A 14,182-nucleotide genomic window follows, 5' to 3' on the forward strand; every position below is an offset into this window, starting at 1 on the left:
CTCCTCAGCCTGGTGCCATTGGGGTGCGGCTCTCTCTCGGATGGTGCCGCCGGGCAGTGGAGGGGAAAGGATGAACCCAGGTCGTGGGGGACCCTGGGCCACCTCAGCGAATGTACTCCGAGAGGAGGGAAGACGCGTGGGGGAAGGCGGGCTCGAAGTCGAGACACTTCATGGAAGCTGATTCTCTACCTTCATCATCCACAGACGCTGCCGGCTGGCGGCGCAAAGGCCGAAGAAGTCTGGAGATTTCCCCTGGAGGTGTTAGCGTGAACCACATTGCTGCCTGGTGGTTTGCCACGTTGCAGAATCCAGAGTTCTGGTTCTGACTTGGTTTATTGGAGACACCATCAGGTAAGAGTTGGGATGACATGAGCCTCTTTGGGAGCATGTGTTTTGGTTTTAGTTTTTCGTTCGTTTGTTTGTTTTCATTAGGGCTGTTGAACTCGGGGCCCCGGGTTGTTCATGAGCTTTTTCACTCCGCCTAGTGTTGTACCACTTTAAGGCACAGCTCCACTTCTGGTTTGCTGATTGTTAATTGGAGATAACTGTATAATAGGCATTTTCCTGCCTGGGCTGGCTTCAAACAGCAACCCGCAGATATCCACCTCCTAAGTAGCTAAAACTTGAGTCTTCAGCCGTGGACCACTGGCTTTGGGAGCATGATTTAAGTGCTTCCTCTGCTTATATCTTCTGCTTCATTGTCCTGAGTCAGGTGATCTGGGTATCCCCTAATTCGTGTCAGAAGTTGGACAGATAACTCTACTCCCTGCCTCATCCAATATGAATTCCCTCTTACTATTGGTTGGTGTCATAGGAAGAGGAAAGTATGTCATAGGCCCCTGGGTGCTACTGAGCCTCCCATCTGAATCTCTCATAAGTAGGCTGAATGGAGGAATGCAATCCACAACCTTCCTCCAGCTTCAAGAAGAGATCCAAAGTATCCACACCTGCTTATTTTGTGGGGCCTGCAGGCATTATGTTTTAGTAGGGTATCTGGTGTTAAAATTGTTTTTGGTAGATGTGATGTGATCCTACTATTCTAGCTAATGCACAACAAAGGTGGTTGTCAATGGATCTTTCTTTGAGATCAGTGCATGGAAAATTTACCATGGCTTTAGTTAAAAAAAATCACTGGCCATGGTACTACTAGCATGGCCTGCCTGATGGAACACCCCTCCATCCCACAAAGAAAACAGAATGCCAAGCAAGTGTGGGTGTATCCTTCAATCTACAGACTAAGTATATAGGACAAGCATATAGCCATTGTGGCCTCATGTGACAATTGTCCTCTTTTTAGACTGGAATCCTCATGTTGCTGATAAATTGAGAAATAAGTGTGAGACCTTGGTCATATACTACTGAATAGTAAAGGCTTTACTTTTACAGCTGCATATTATGACAAACCAGAATACTACCTTTCCACGGTTAAAAATAACAATAACCCTCATTTCTCCATGTCCTACTGTGTGGTCCTTCTTTATAATTGATAGGGGGAGGGGCACAAGTTATTCCTGTTAAACTGTGTGAAAGTGAAGACTTCTCAATCCTATGCAGTGTCAGGAACATGTGGCAGGTTCAATTGGGGGTAGGGGTTGGTTATGGTAGGGGTTTTTGTGATGAACCTCCTCATGCTGTTGTCTTCTAAAGCCTGTTGCAGGGAGCTAGAGTTCCTAACCACTCATGAAACCTCCACTGGCAGTACTGGAGTAGATGAAGTTGCTGCCTAGATATTTGAAGCTCCGTGGTCTAGTGTCAAATTCTCAGGTTGGTTTGTTGATAGTGCCACAAGGCAAACAGGTGGGATGATGTGTGGTAATTAGAGAACAGGCAGAAAGTGCTAACTGTGGTTTTCTTGGTCAACTGTGAACAGTACTCCTTTCTGGGTATGCACTGATGTCAGAAGCTGGACAGAATACATCTCCCACTTCAGTCTGGTATAGTTGGGGCTTCAGCTTCCCAGTGCATCCTGCAGCCAGGTAGAGTAAGAGAAAAGTATGGCTCCAAGTCTTTTGCTGCCTCTGGGCTTTGTTTTCTTTTTACAGAATATCAGTTAATTTACTCTGAGATGAAGAAAGAGGTTCCTCCACCAGGCTTCAGCCTCTAAAGGAGACTGAAGATTCTAGCATGTTGTAGTCTGTGGAAGCCAGGTAGCATTATTTACAGAAAGCTGGTGTCTAGTCCCTATTGAGTAGGTAGTGACAGGGTGGCGTTACGTTTCAGTGGGACCTCTGGTTTTGAAATGGTGTTTTTAGTGGCTATGGGACCCCTCATGTTATCTTAGCTATCTGGGGAGCAAATTGCTGTTGTTTATGTTTATTTGAGGGCAGTCCAGGCAATGGCATGTCCTCATGTTTTCAGGAAAAGTGGCTATGGCATTGGACTCCTGGTCCTAGTGATAGAACAGCCAGCAAAAAGAAGAAAGACAAGTGAGAGGGGGGGAGATGGGAAGGGAGGGGAAGGGGAAACAAAGGAGAGGCAACAATGCTTGATAAGAAATGTACTCATTACCTTGCCCATGTAATTGTAACCCCTCTGTGCATTATTTTCACAATAAAAAGTGAAAAGTGGGAGACAAGTGGGACAAGTGAAAGTGGGAGAATCCCCGAATTCAATACCTACAACCAACTGAGACAAAAACAGACAGATTCATATGCACAATGGGCTGTGTGCCTGTTGCTAGACTGAAAGCCCAAGGCTCCCTAGGGAAAATGGAGAGACCTTAATCAAAGTGAAATGCATCCTAAAAGGATTAGGAGCATAGGTTCAGTTCTTCAGTGCTAGCTCATGAGTAGGAATCCTAAAGCACCAGTATTCCTACCCTTTTGTCCAGTTTGGTTCCTCGCTTCAATTGGGAGGGTGAGTGGCGGGAGTCACTGGTGGCACACAGTGTGCAAGTCTGGACTTCTGAATTGTTCCTAGGGGGGAGTGGAATGGGGTTTGTGTGGGGAATGGTGAGCCCCTGACTGCATTTTCTGTAAATCATCACTGGGAATTCTAGAGGTCTTATCCAGATATGTGTTATGTTGTGGTACCATTGAAGCCCATTGATACTCCTCATGCAGGTGTGAAGATGATATGGTCTGTTGGTCTGGTAGTGATGCCAAAATGTTGGCACGTGGGGGATGACAAGTATGTCTTTGGGAAATTAGTCTTTCAGGGTTTATCTCAGTATAAAGTGGTACAAATTAGAGTTCCATAGAGACAGTATCTGTAATAGAACCTGAGAAACAGAGTAAATCAGAAAAAGTACACAAATTACACAGGTGCTGCCTCTGAGTTCCCTTCTTGTTATTGTTAACATGGAAAGGCATCAAAAGAAGCAAACACTATGAAGGAAACTCCTTGAAGCTTATATTTTAAATTAACTCTCCAAAACCTGCAAATAGCACTGTAGATCAATTTGATAGAGCACTAGCCTTGATCACAAACGTTCAGGGACAGTACCCAGGCTCTGAGTTCAATCGAGCCCTAACAAGAACACACACACACACACACACACACACACACACACACACACACACACACACACACACACACACACACACACACACACACACACACACACACACACACACACACACACACACACACACACACACACACGAACACATATCTGCGCACAGAAAAACATTTTCAGGGAGCAACACATTCAGCTATGTTTTTTCTAATTTCCTAACTCAGGAAGACTCTCTCTGCAGCTGTAAATGATAATGAATCTTCCTAGTTCTTAATGCTTTACTAGAATACCTAATTTGTCCTGTGGAGATAGGCAGAAGTATGGAGTCAGAGACAAAGGATTGTCATGAAATGTTGATGTAGAGCATACATCAGTAGGGCAACTTTAATAAGAAGGCTATGGATCTATATATGGTATGGTGGGCGCTCTCTAGCCTGAACGCCTAGTGTTTTGTACCTGTCTAAGGGGCTTTGTAAACAAAACAGATTAAGTTTTATGTGGGCAGTAATGACAGTTGCTTATCTGATATCTATTTTTCCTATCTTTTCCATTACTACCTCAAATTTTCATCAAGCCCAGGAAAGAGGTTCACCTTCTAGCCTCCCTTAAAATAAGAATATCCATTTTACCCAGCTCTGGCAAATAAGATGTAAGTGAGAATCTCCTGATTTTGGGTTCTAAGACAGTTGCTGTTTTCTGGTGAAACTGGGCAGATTTAGCAGTCATTTGGATGTTCACCTGCTTCACATTTAGTAGTGGGCCTCTGGAGAGCTTTCTTAGCAGTATGAAAGAATACGTGTTTAAGAGGGCAGAGCAGGAAGATATGAGGAGCCTTGCAATTTGTAGACATTGCAGACTATATTGTAGAATGACCAGTAAGTTGTTCATTTACTGCCCTCTGCTGTCAGTCCTAACTCATCTACCTCCCTCCCACAATGTTCAACTCCTGCTCCATATGCAGTGTCACTAGGACACTGGAGTCCCTTCCAGGAGGTATATATTTGCATTCATCAAATCACTGTTTGCCTCAGGCAGTACTTAGTTGTCTGAACCCAGGACTAGTTGGTTAGAGAAGGCCTGCTATAGATCCAAAGAAAGTTTGTGACCTTTCAGAAAAGTATGACACAGAAATTAAATTTTTGAAGCAAGTCATGATGGCTCACCCGTCATCCTATCTACTCAGTGGGCTGAGATTTGGAAGATTATGGTTTGAAGCCAGTCAGGCAATAAAGCTCACCAGAGTCTACCTCTGAGTAAAAAGCAAAAGGTCAGACTGGATGTGTGGCTGAAGTGGTAGAGTTCTAATTGAAAAGCAAGCCAAGCAAGAGCAACAGGCTCTGAGTCCAAACCCTGGTCTTGGCCATGCATGTACACACCTGCACACACACACACACACACATACACACACACACACACACACACACACACATGCTACAGTAGAACTACTCAGGATTAGTTGAGTGCTAACACCAGGTCGAGTAGTTTTTACTGTATTTCATAGAATGCTCACAATGACTTCTGAGCAGGCAGACCTCTTAGAGATAAGGAGAGTAGACATTGGATTGCGGTGGAAGTCTTCACAGGTGGTTTGTTACAGATGTTAGTCAAACTCTGGTGTGATGTCTCCCAGATCCACCCTTCGTTTTTGTACTCTGGCCTGATTAGTCCTGGAGTTTGGCTAGAATTTGAATACTTGGGTGGAGACTTTGGAAAGGAAGCCCAGAATGGAAATGAACAGAAACACTGACAGACTTCATTGATTGCATCCCATCCAGCAGTTGGGAGGCCAGATGGCTAAAAGAGAAGTTTGTGTTCTGCAAACGACTACATATTTGTGGACACCTAAATATCCTATGGCAGTCAGTGTGGGATATGCCCTTTTAGGAGAAAATGCAAAGCATGTACTCCCTGATCAACAAGTCTTGCTCTCTCCCTCCCTCCTTCATCTTCCTTCATGCCTTTCTTCTTTCCACCTTCTATATCTTCTCTATTCTCTTCAATATTCATTGCCCCATTCTTTTCCTTCCTCACTCCTTTCCATTTTTGTTGCTAACTGCAACCCAAGGCAGGACAATGGGGATACCAGAGCCTAAGAAATGAGAAAAACATAGAGACGCAGAGAGAGGAGATGCAGTGGAAACAGGGAAACCAAGATTCACAGGCCCCTGGACCCAAAGTTCCCGCAAGCAAGCATATTTATTTGAGTTCATATGAAGAAGGTTACCATGCATATATGCAGAAAATAAAGCATCTGTACTGTTATTACAATCAGAGACAAAACAGAGTTTATGAGAAAAACCGACTCCTTTATTGTTTTGTGAAGAAGATGGCAAGCCAGGCAAATTCCAAAAAATATATTCCACTTTATCTAGTTTTCAAGGTCTAGCTCTCAACACTTCCAGCACTAAGGAAGGTGGCAGCATTCTAAGCTTTTAACCCTCTTCAGAGCTATCTGTTTTAACACATCCATGGCCAGTTCTCAGCATTCTGAGTGTTGCTGAGGGAGCATTCCAACCTCACAAACCTTTTCCAGGTTTTCCAGCGCAGCTTCAGAGTTCCCTACACTTTTTCTCATTCTTCTTTCCTCTTCCCCCTTCTGCTACCCTCTTCTTTCTTCTTCTTTCTATTAACTCTTTATTTTCCTCTTCTTTCTGCCTTCCTCTCTTTTTTCCTCTGTCTCTTCTTCTTTTCTTCCATCCCTCTTCCCAACACTTTCTCTCTTTCTTACCTTGAAGCCAGAGATTTCCACATGATAAGCTTGTGCTCTCCCTTGAAACTACACATCAGCTTCTTATACCATGTTTCAATTTTTGTCTTTGTTCTAGTGCTGGGACTTGAATTCAGAACCCTAACACCTTCCTTTGTAGCTCAGGGGTAGTGTTCTGCCACTTTAGCCACAGCTCCACTTCTGGATTTTTGCTGGTCAGTTGGAGATATGAGGCTCATGGACTTTCTAGCCTGGGTTGACATTGAACAGAAATTCCTACATCTCTGGCTCCTGAGTAGCTGGGATTACAGGAGTGAGTAACCAGTGCAGAATTTTCATATTTGTGGTATTTGAGAAGGTGATTTCCCTTTCCTCGCAGTCTATGATCAAAGGTCATAGCTCATCTCATGTAAGGTATCTCTGAGAAGAGGAAACTTAGCCTCCCCTTTTGGTGAATTTGGTTCCATCAAATATTTGGAAAAACTGATCCTGGGCTTGTATTTAACCTACAAAGACTTCTTATCTCTTTTGCTTTCCCACTACACTTTTCTGTCTTGTTAGCATTCATTTTTAAATACAAGTGTACTTACTAAGTTCTTAAATCAACATTGTAGAAAAGATAAAAAGTTCCATTCCCCTTTCTTTTCTCCTGGTTTTGGAAGGTTTCATTTTTGCATTCCCATATCTGACCTCTGGTACAGGTACATGTATTGGTTTCTGATTTATCCTCTCACTGGTTCTTTTTGCAAATTTAAGCACATATACAATTATTCTCTAAGTTTCTGTGATGTTGGCACACTGTTGCACTCTCATTTTAGTGTGTGTTGGCACTGGGTTTTGAACTCAGAGCCTTGAGCTCATACTTGTCACGTTTATTCAAGGCTGCCTTTCTACCCCTTCAACCACACCTCCTCTTTGAACTTCTTTCTGGTTAAATGGAAATGAGGCTCTCTCAGTCTTTGCCGGACAGGCTGCCTTCTATGTTCCAACCTTAGATTTCAGCCTCCGGTATAGGTAAAATTATTGTTGTGACCAACAGTTTTCAACCTCACACTCGGAGATGGAACCTAACAGCCCTACTTGCTCACTCACTATGCAGAGAATGATTTGAGTGTCTTTTGTGAACTTCATGCTTACATTAGTGGTATTGTTTCCATTTTTGATCTGTTCATTTACCGCCAATGCTTTGTGTATTTGACATCTGTAGGTGTTGTGACTTCCTGACTTGGATATATACTCCAAAGAATTTTTGATACCTTGCTCCCTCTGCAGTGGTGATAGAGTGTGCATACGGGTTACTCAATCTCACACATACTTGTAGGCTCTGGGAAGGCTGTTCTTTGATGGAAATAGCAGAGGGTTCTCTTCTCTTCTCCCCAGCTCCTTGCCCAAAGTCAACATTCAACTAGACTGAGAAGATTCCACAGCTGCAGGCTGAACCACATTCACGGGAGAGGAACTTTCAGAGGAATAAAAGGTGAGTGCTGGTTTCCATCTTCTCTCTGGAAATGCCCTCTTGCTCAGCCTTTCCTTTGTATTTATTATGCCTAGAAGCCAAAGCACCTGGGCTTCAGGATAAACATAATTTTCAGTTTTTTTTTATCTTACTGTAACACTCATTGTTATTGTCACCTTTATAGAGGAGGATTCAAAGTCAGATTGTGGACTATGAAGGCCTCAGGCTTCTCCAGCATAGCAGATCATCACCCCCAGTCTCAATCCCCATTGGTGTCTTACTGGACTTTGATGCCAAAACTCTAGATAATGATCAAGGGCCTCTCCTTGAGGCCTCATGGAAGTGGATGATGGGGGCAGGATTCATTCTGGCTCTACAACATCCTAGGCAAATTTATCCTAAGACATGTTGATTTCATTCTTTAATAGACTCCCCAGTGCCCCACATCAATATGTGAGCCTGAACAAAGGAGGTGATTGACCTAAGTTTCTGCCTCTTTTTCCTGGGATACGAACTCAAGCAAGGAAAATAACAAAATGCTGAAATAGTGTTACAGGATGTACCATTGTAACAATGAGAGGTATAAGACACTATGTTGAAAACAAACTTTACAACTTTGGGGGGGGGGGAGAAGTTGTGGAGAGAAGGGATGGTAGGGAAAAAACAAAGGAGGAGGTAACAATGCTCAATAGTAAATGTACTCATTACCTTACTCATATAACAGTAACTCCTCTGTACAGTATTTTCACAATATGACCCAGCAATCCCACTTTTGGGAATTTACCAGCACAACTATGTTTATTGCAGCATTATTTACCATAGCTAAGATATGGAACCAACCCAGAGGCCCCTCAGCAGATGGATGGATCAAGAAAATGTGGTATATATACAATGGAATTCTATGCTCCATCAGAAAGAATGACATTGCCCCATTTGTTAGGAAATGGAAAGACTTGAAAAAAATTATATTAAGTGAAGTAAGCCAGGCCCAAAGAAACATAGGTCCCATGGTTTCCCTTATTTGCAATAACTAGTATATGTCTGAGACAAGCAGAAAAGGTCAGAGAAGTTGATGTGAGGTGAAATGAACCCCAAGATAAGTATTCAAATGTTTTTTTCTTTCATGTGATAGTTTCTAACATATTTATAGGATGATTTCTTTGTTTTTTTGTTTTTTTGTTTTTTTTTTTTTTGTCCGGTCGTGGGGCCTGGACTCTGGGCCTGGGCGCTGTCCCTGAGCCCTTCAGCTCAAGGCTAGCACTCTACCACTTGAGCCACAGCGCCACTTCCGGTTTTTTTCTTTTTGCTTATGTGGTGCTGAGGAATCGAACCCAGGGCCTCAGGCATGCAAGGCAAGCGCTCTACCACTGAGCCACCTTCCCAGCCCAGGATGATTTCTTTGTTGCTTTGTATGTCCCTCCCCCACGGTATAACCCGTTTTCACTGTATTTGATGTTGGTATAATTTGTGGAGGGGAAGGGAAAAAACAAATTGTTAAAATAGGGATACAGGTGGACCCATTGCAACATTGAGATGTACAAGTCGTTATGTCGAAAAAGGAACTTTACTACTTAGGTTGGGGGTGTGGGGGTGGGAGATAGGAAGGGATGGGAAGGGGAAACAAATGAAGAGGCAACAATGCTTGATAAGAAATATACTCATTATCTTGCTTGTGTAATTGTAACCCCTCTATACGGTATTTTCCCAATAAAATAATAATTATTTTTTTAAAAAAAAGTCTCATGGACTTTCCTGCCCAGGCTGGCTTTGAACCATGATCCTCAGATCTCAGCCACCTGAGTAGCTAGGATTACAGGCGTGAGCCACCAGTGCCTGGGTAATATATTGTTCTTTACCCTTTTAAGTATTTGTACTTTTACATCATTTCTTGTAGACAGATATACATCTATTTTTAAAGATATATTTTGCAGAATGACAACATGTGTTAAGTTACATGGCATCTGTCTAGCAGGTGCTAAAGAGAGGAAATATTTTGTGAATAACTTCTCATTCATTTATTTTGACTGTTTAACCTGAACCTTATTATTGTGCTTAGGTATAACTTTTTGTGGAGTGAGGTTTGAATCTAGACCTTCACTCTTGCTTGGCTGTTTCTATAACACTGAACCACTCTTAACTGCTAAGCTTTTGCTGGTTACTTGGAAATTGAGTCTAGAGCACTTTTCTTCCTGTGCTTGCCTCAAACTGAGAGCCATCAGGTCTCAGCCTCCTGAGTAGCTAAAATTACAGATGTGAGCACCTAGGAAATTCTAACATTTTCTTATATTTTGTTTTCTGTCTGTTTTTCTGTTTCTCTTTCCTGTTTTCCTTTCTTACATTACTGTGAGGTGTTTTAATATTTTGATTTAATTAGTGTTTTGAATACACCTTTTATATTTTCAATAGACACTATAGATATTAAAATACCTGAATAATTAATCATAGTTTACAGTTGTTAATACTTTTTATGTCTGCCATAGTACTGAAACACAGACTAGTCGCTGTTCCTGAGCTTCTTTTGCTCAAGGCTCACACTCTGCCACTTGTGCCACAGCTCCACTTCCAGTTTTTCATGGTTATTGATAATGAATGTCACAGACCTCCGCCATCTAAATAGCTAGGATTAAAGACATGTGTTACCAGCATCCAGCTTTGTTATCAAAATTGTTTATTGCTACTAAGTGGAGAGAACTTATTTTCAGCTAGGTAGGTTTTTATCCTCCTATTTGAGAATGTGTTTTGTTTTGGTGGTATTGAGATTTGAACTCCAAGCTTTGTATTTTGTAGGGATTATTCTATCCCATTATCCACATATCCAGCTCTTAGAATATAGATTTCTCGTGTATTTTTGTATAGATGGAACCCATTATCATGTCATATTATGTCCTCATCAGTTCAGTATGATTTAAAATTGTACAAGGAAAGGTGTGTGTATTATAGCCACCCTGATTTATACATATTTCTTGGTTTTTCTTTCTAAAGTTCTAAGCCTCTTTCTAATACTGCTTTCTTTTTGTATGGAGAACTTCCTTTAGCTGGATATTACTGATACAACTTTAGTTAATTTTTTTCTGAGAATGCCTTTATTTCCCACTTTTCTTTTCTTTTCTTTTTGTGAAAATACCATAGAGAGGGGTTACAATTACATAGGCAAGATAGTGAGTACATTTCTTATCAAGCATTGTTGCCTCCTCCTTTGTTTCCCCATACTATCCCTTCCCCTCTCCACCCCCCACCACCCACCCCGCCTATTTTCTCTGAGCCTGGAATTCAGAGCTGACAGTTCTTTACTTTCACCATTTGAACAATGTACCCCTACCTTCTAGACTTTTCTGGATTCAGAGAAGAAATGTGATAGCATTTAAATCATTGCCCCTCTGTAGGTAATGTGAGCATTTCTCTCTAGCTGCTTTGAGGTGTTTTTTTTCTTTTAATTTTCATAAGTTGGTTATGGTATGTCTCATTAGGGATATTTTGGGGGGTTGCCTGTCTGGTTTTGTGGTTGTGATTCCAAGGACAATTTAGATTTAGCATCCTGGCGGTGTGTGTCTGGTTTGCTTCGTTTGTTTCTTACTCAGAAGCCAGGGTGAAGCTGAGGAAAATTCCACACGGATGTATGGTTTTTAGGTCTGTATGCATGGTGATTTGGGAAGTTTCACAATGAGTCTGACTGGTGTTTTTTTTTTTCCTAGGACTAACCATTTAACAGAAAACCCCTCGGTGGTGTCTGGAGCTTGAGGCTTGAGAGCCAGAGTTGCTACAGAATTGTGACCTGGAGCATCTGAGGTGGTTAATAATAGCTCTTCATATCCACAATTAAAAATGGCCTCCAAGGAAACTAGAATTCCCAAAAGTAAGAAAAAGAACAGAAAACCTGAAAATGTTGAAGAAGAGCTTGAAGAATTTGAAGTGGAGAAAGTAGTGGGCAAACGTATAGTAGCTGGCAAGGTAGAATATCTCCTGAAATGGAAGGGATATTCAGATGATGATAATACCTGGGAATCAGAAGAGCATTTGAATTGTCCAGACTTAATCGAGGCTTTTCTGAATTCTCAGGAAGCTACTAGTGAATCTGAAGGTAGCGTAACAACAGAGAATAGCGAAGCTAGTGATAATCCAACGGGGTTTTCTAGGGGTCTAGAGCCTGAACGAATAATTGGTGCCACAAGAAGTAGTGAAGGATTGATGTTCCTCATGAAGTGGAAAGATTCGGATAAAGCTGATTTGGTGTTGGCAAAAGAGGCTAATGTTAAGTGTCCTCAAATTGTAATTGAATTTTATGAACAGAGAATAGTTTGGGATCCTTCATCGGAAGGTGATGCGCAGTGATAAATACATATATATGTGTATATATGTATATGTTTACACATATATATATACAAATATACAAATATAAACAAACTGTGAGTCTTGGTTCTTGTGTTAATGGTTTGAAACAATAACTACAATCTACTAAAATCAAATTTGATATGTTGGCTTTGAAAATAGTGTTAGTGACAGTTGAGATTTTTTGCATCATTTGTACTTGTTACTTTGAAGAAGTATAATAAAGACTTTCTGTAGTTGCTTCCTCTCGTTGGTGTATTTTATTCCTCTGCATTCAAAAACAGCAATTTTTAAATTCTAGACAACTTTTTCATTAACTTCAGTATTCAATGTCCACTCTGAATTTGTGTGTGTGTGTGTGTGTGTGTGTGTGTGTGTGTGTGTGCGTGTGTGTGTGCGCATGCACACACATATATGAAAGATTCTTACATTGAAGTTTATATTTTGGGAGATTTTGCTTGTTTACAAGTGTTGGGCTCCAAACCCAGGGTCTTGCATATGACAGGTAAAGTATATTACCAACAAATGATATATCAACGAGTGACATCCCTGCCTCCCCTCCTTTTTGAGACAGGGTCACTGAGAAGCTCAGGCTGGTCTTACTCTTGCTAGATGGCCACACTTGCCTCATATTTTAGGTACTCTGGAATTGGCCATAAATATGTAAATGTAATAGGTTGTTTGCAGCTTTTCCTGAAAGGAATATTTATCACCATCAAGAAAATCCTAGCTAGATAAGATTAAGACAAATCTCCTTTGCATTAATTGGCTAAGCAAAACTAAGTGGACATTGAAAATTTTGTCTAGTGAGCCATTTCTTTACAAAATATTGGAATCTGTTTAGTGAAAGCTCTTAAATTTGGAGATATCTTAGACTCAGCTAATGGAAATATAGTCAGCTGCTTACAGATTTTGAACTGTACAACTTCCTGGCATAAACGAATGAACAAAATTTCATAATTATTGACTTGTATACTTTTCTCATTAAATAAATTCATTCCTTACATACAGGTTCAATCTTCTCAATATTGGGTTAGTGGTTCCACAAAGGGCAAAAAAATCAAGTTTTTATTAAGCAGAACGCTACCTCGCTGTTTATTTTTATGTAGCTGTAAATAATGGAGAACAGTGGTCAATAATATTTTTATATTTTTAAAGAAAATTTAGGTGCTGGTTGCCAGTGGCTCACACCTGACATTGTAGCTACTCAAAAAATTAAGTTCTGGGCTGAGAAGGTGTCTCAGTGGTAGAGTGCTTGCCTTGCATGCATGAGGCCCTGGGTTCGATTCCTCAGCACCACATAAATAGAAAAAGCTGGAAGTGGCACTGTGGTTCGAGTGGTAGAAGGCTAGCCTTGAGCTGAAGAGCTAAGGGACAACATCCAGCCCAGAGTTCAGCCCCCATGACTGACCAAAAAAAATTAAGTTCTGAGGATCGAGTTTGGAGGCTAACCTTATTAGGAAAGTCCCTGAAACCCTCATCTACAATTAACTTCAAAAAAAAAAAAGTGTAGCTGTGGATCAGGTTGTAGAGAACTAGCCTTTAGAAAAGCAAACACAGCGGCAACATCCAAGCCTTGAGTTCCAGACCCAGGACACTGACACTCTCTCTCCCATCCTCCCTCCCTCCCTCCCTCCTTCCCTCCCTCTCTCCCTCTCTAGCTCTCTCTTTCTCTCCCTCTCTCTGTCTCTCTCTTTGTGTCACACACATACACAACACACGCACACACACACAGAGTAAATTAGAATTCTCTTTCTCCATGCTCTGAGCTCTGTTTCTGATATTCTTTCCCTCTGCATGGAAGTTTGAATGACACAAGTAGCCCCTGGCAGACTGTGTGAAAATCCTAGTGTTGCTGGGCTCCAGTGGCTCACGCCTGTAATCCTAGCTACTCAGGAGCCTGAGACCTGAGGATCACGGTTCAAAGCCAGCCCTGGCAGGAAAGTCCGTGAGACTCTTATCTCCAATAAACCACCAGAAAACCAGAAGTGGCACTGTGGCTCAAGCAGTAGAGCTCTCGCCTTGAGCTGAAGAGTGCAGGGATAGCACCCAAGCCCAGAGTTCAAGCCCCGCAACCAACCAAAAAAAAAAAAAAATCCTAGTGTTTACTGTGATTCCTGGCATGGTAACAGAGAAAGGAGGAGGAAATACCTGTGTGTATCTTTTCCATGTTTATTTTGTTCAAGAGCACAAAGAATCTACCCACTCCCTACCAGCTAAATGTTGACAACAATGT

General features: G+C 41.6%; 1 pseudogene; it reads left to right on the plus strand.

Moving 5' to 3' along the window:
* Positions 1-239: 239 nt before the first annotated feature.
* LOC138839628 (chromobox protein homolog 3 pseudogene) lies at positions 240-12,087 on the plus strand (annotated as a pseudogene).
* Positions 12,088-14,182: the final 2,095 nt, after the last annotated feature.

This window comes from Dipodomys merriami, unplaced genomic scaffold (genome assembly GCF_024711535.1).
Source record: "Dipodomys merriami isolate MVZ:Mamm:240054 unplaced genomic scaffold, mDipMer1.0.p SCAF_3, whole genome shotgun sequence".
NCBI lineage: Eukaryota > Metazoa > Chordata > Mammalia > Rodentia > Heteromyidae > Dipodomys > Dipodomys merriami.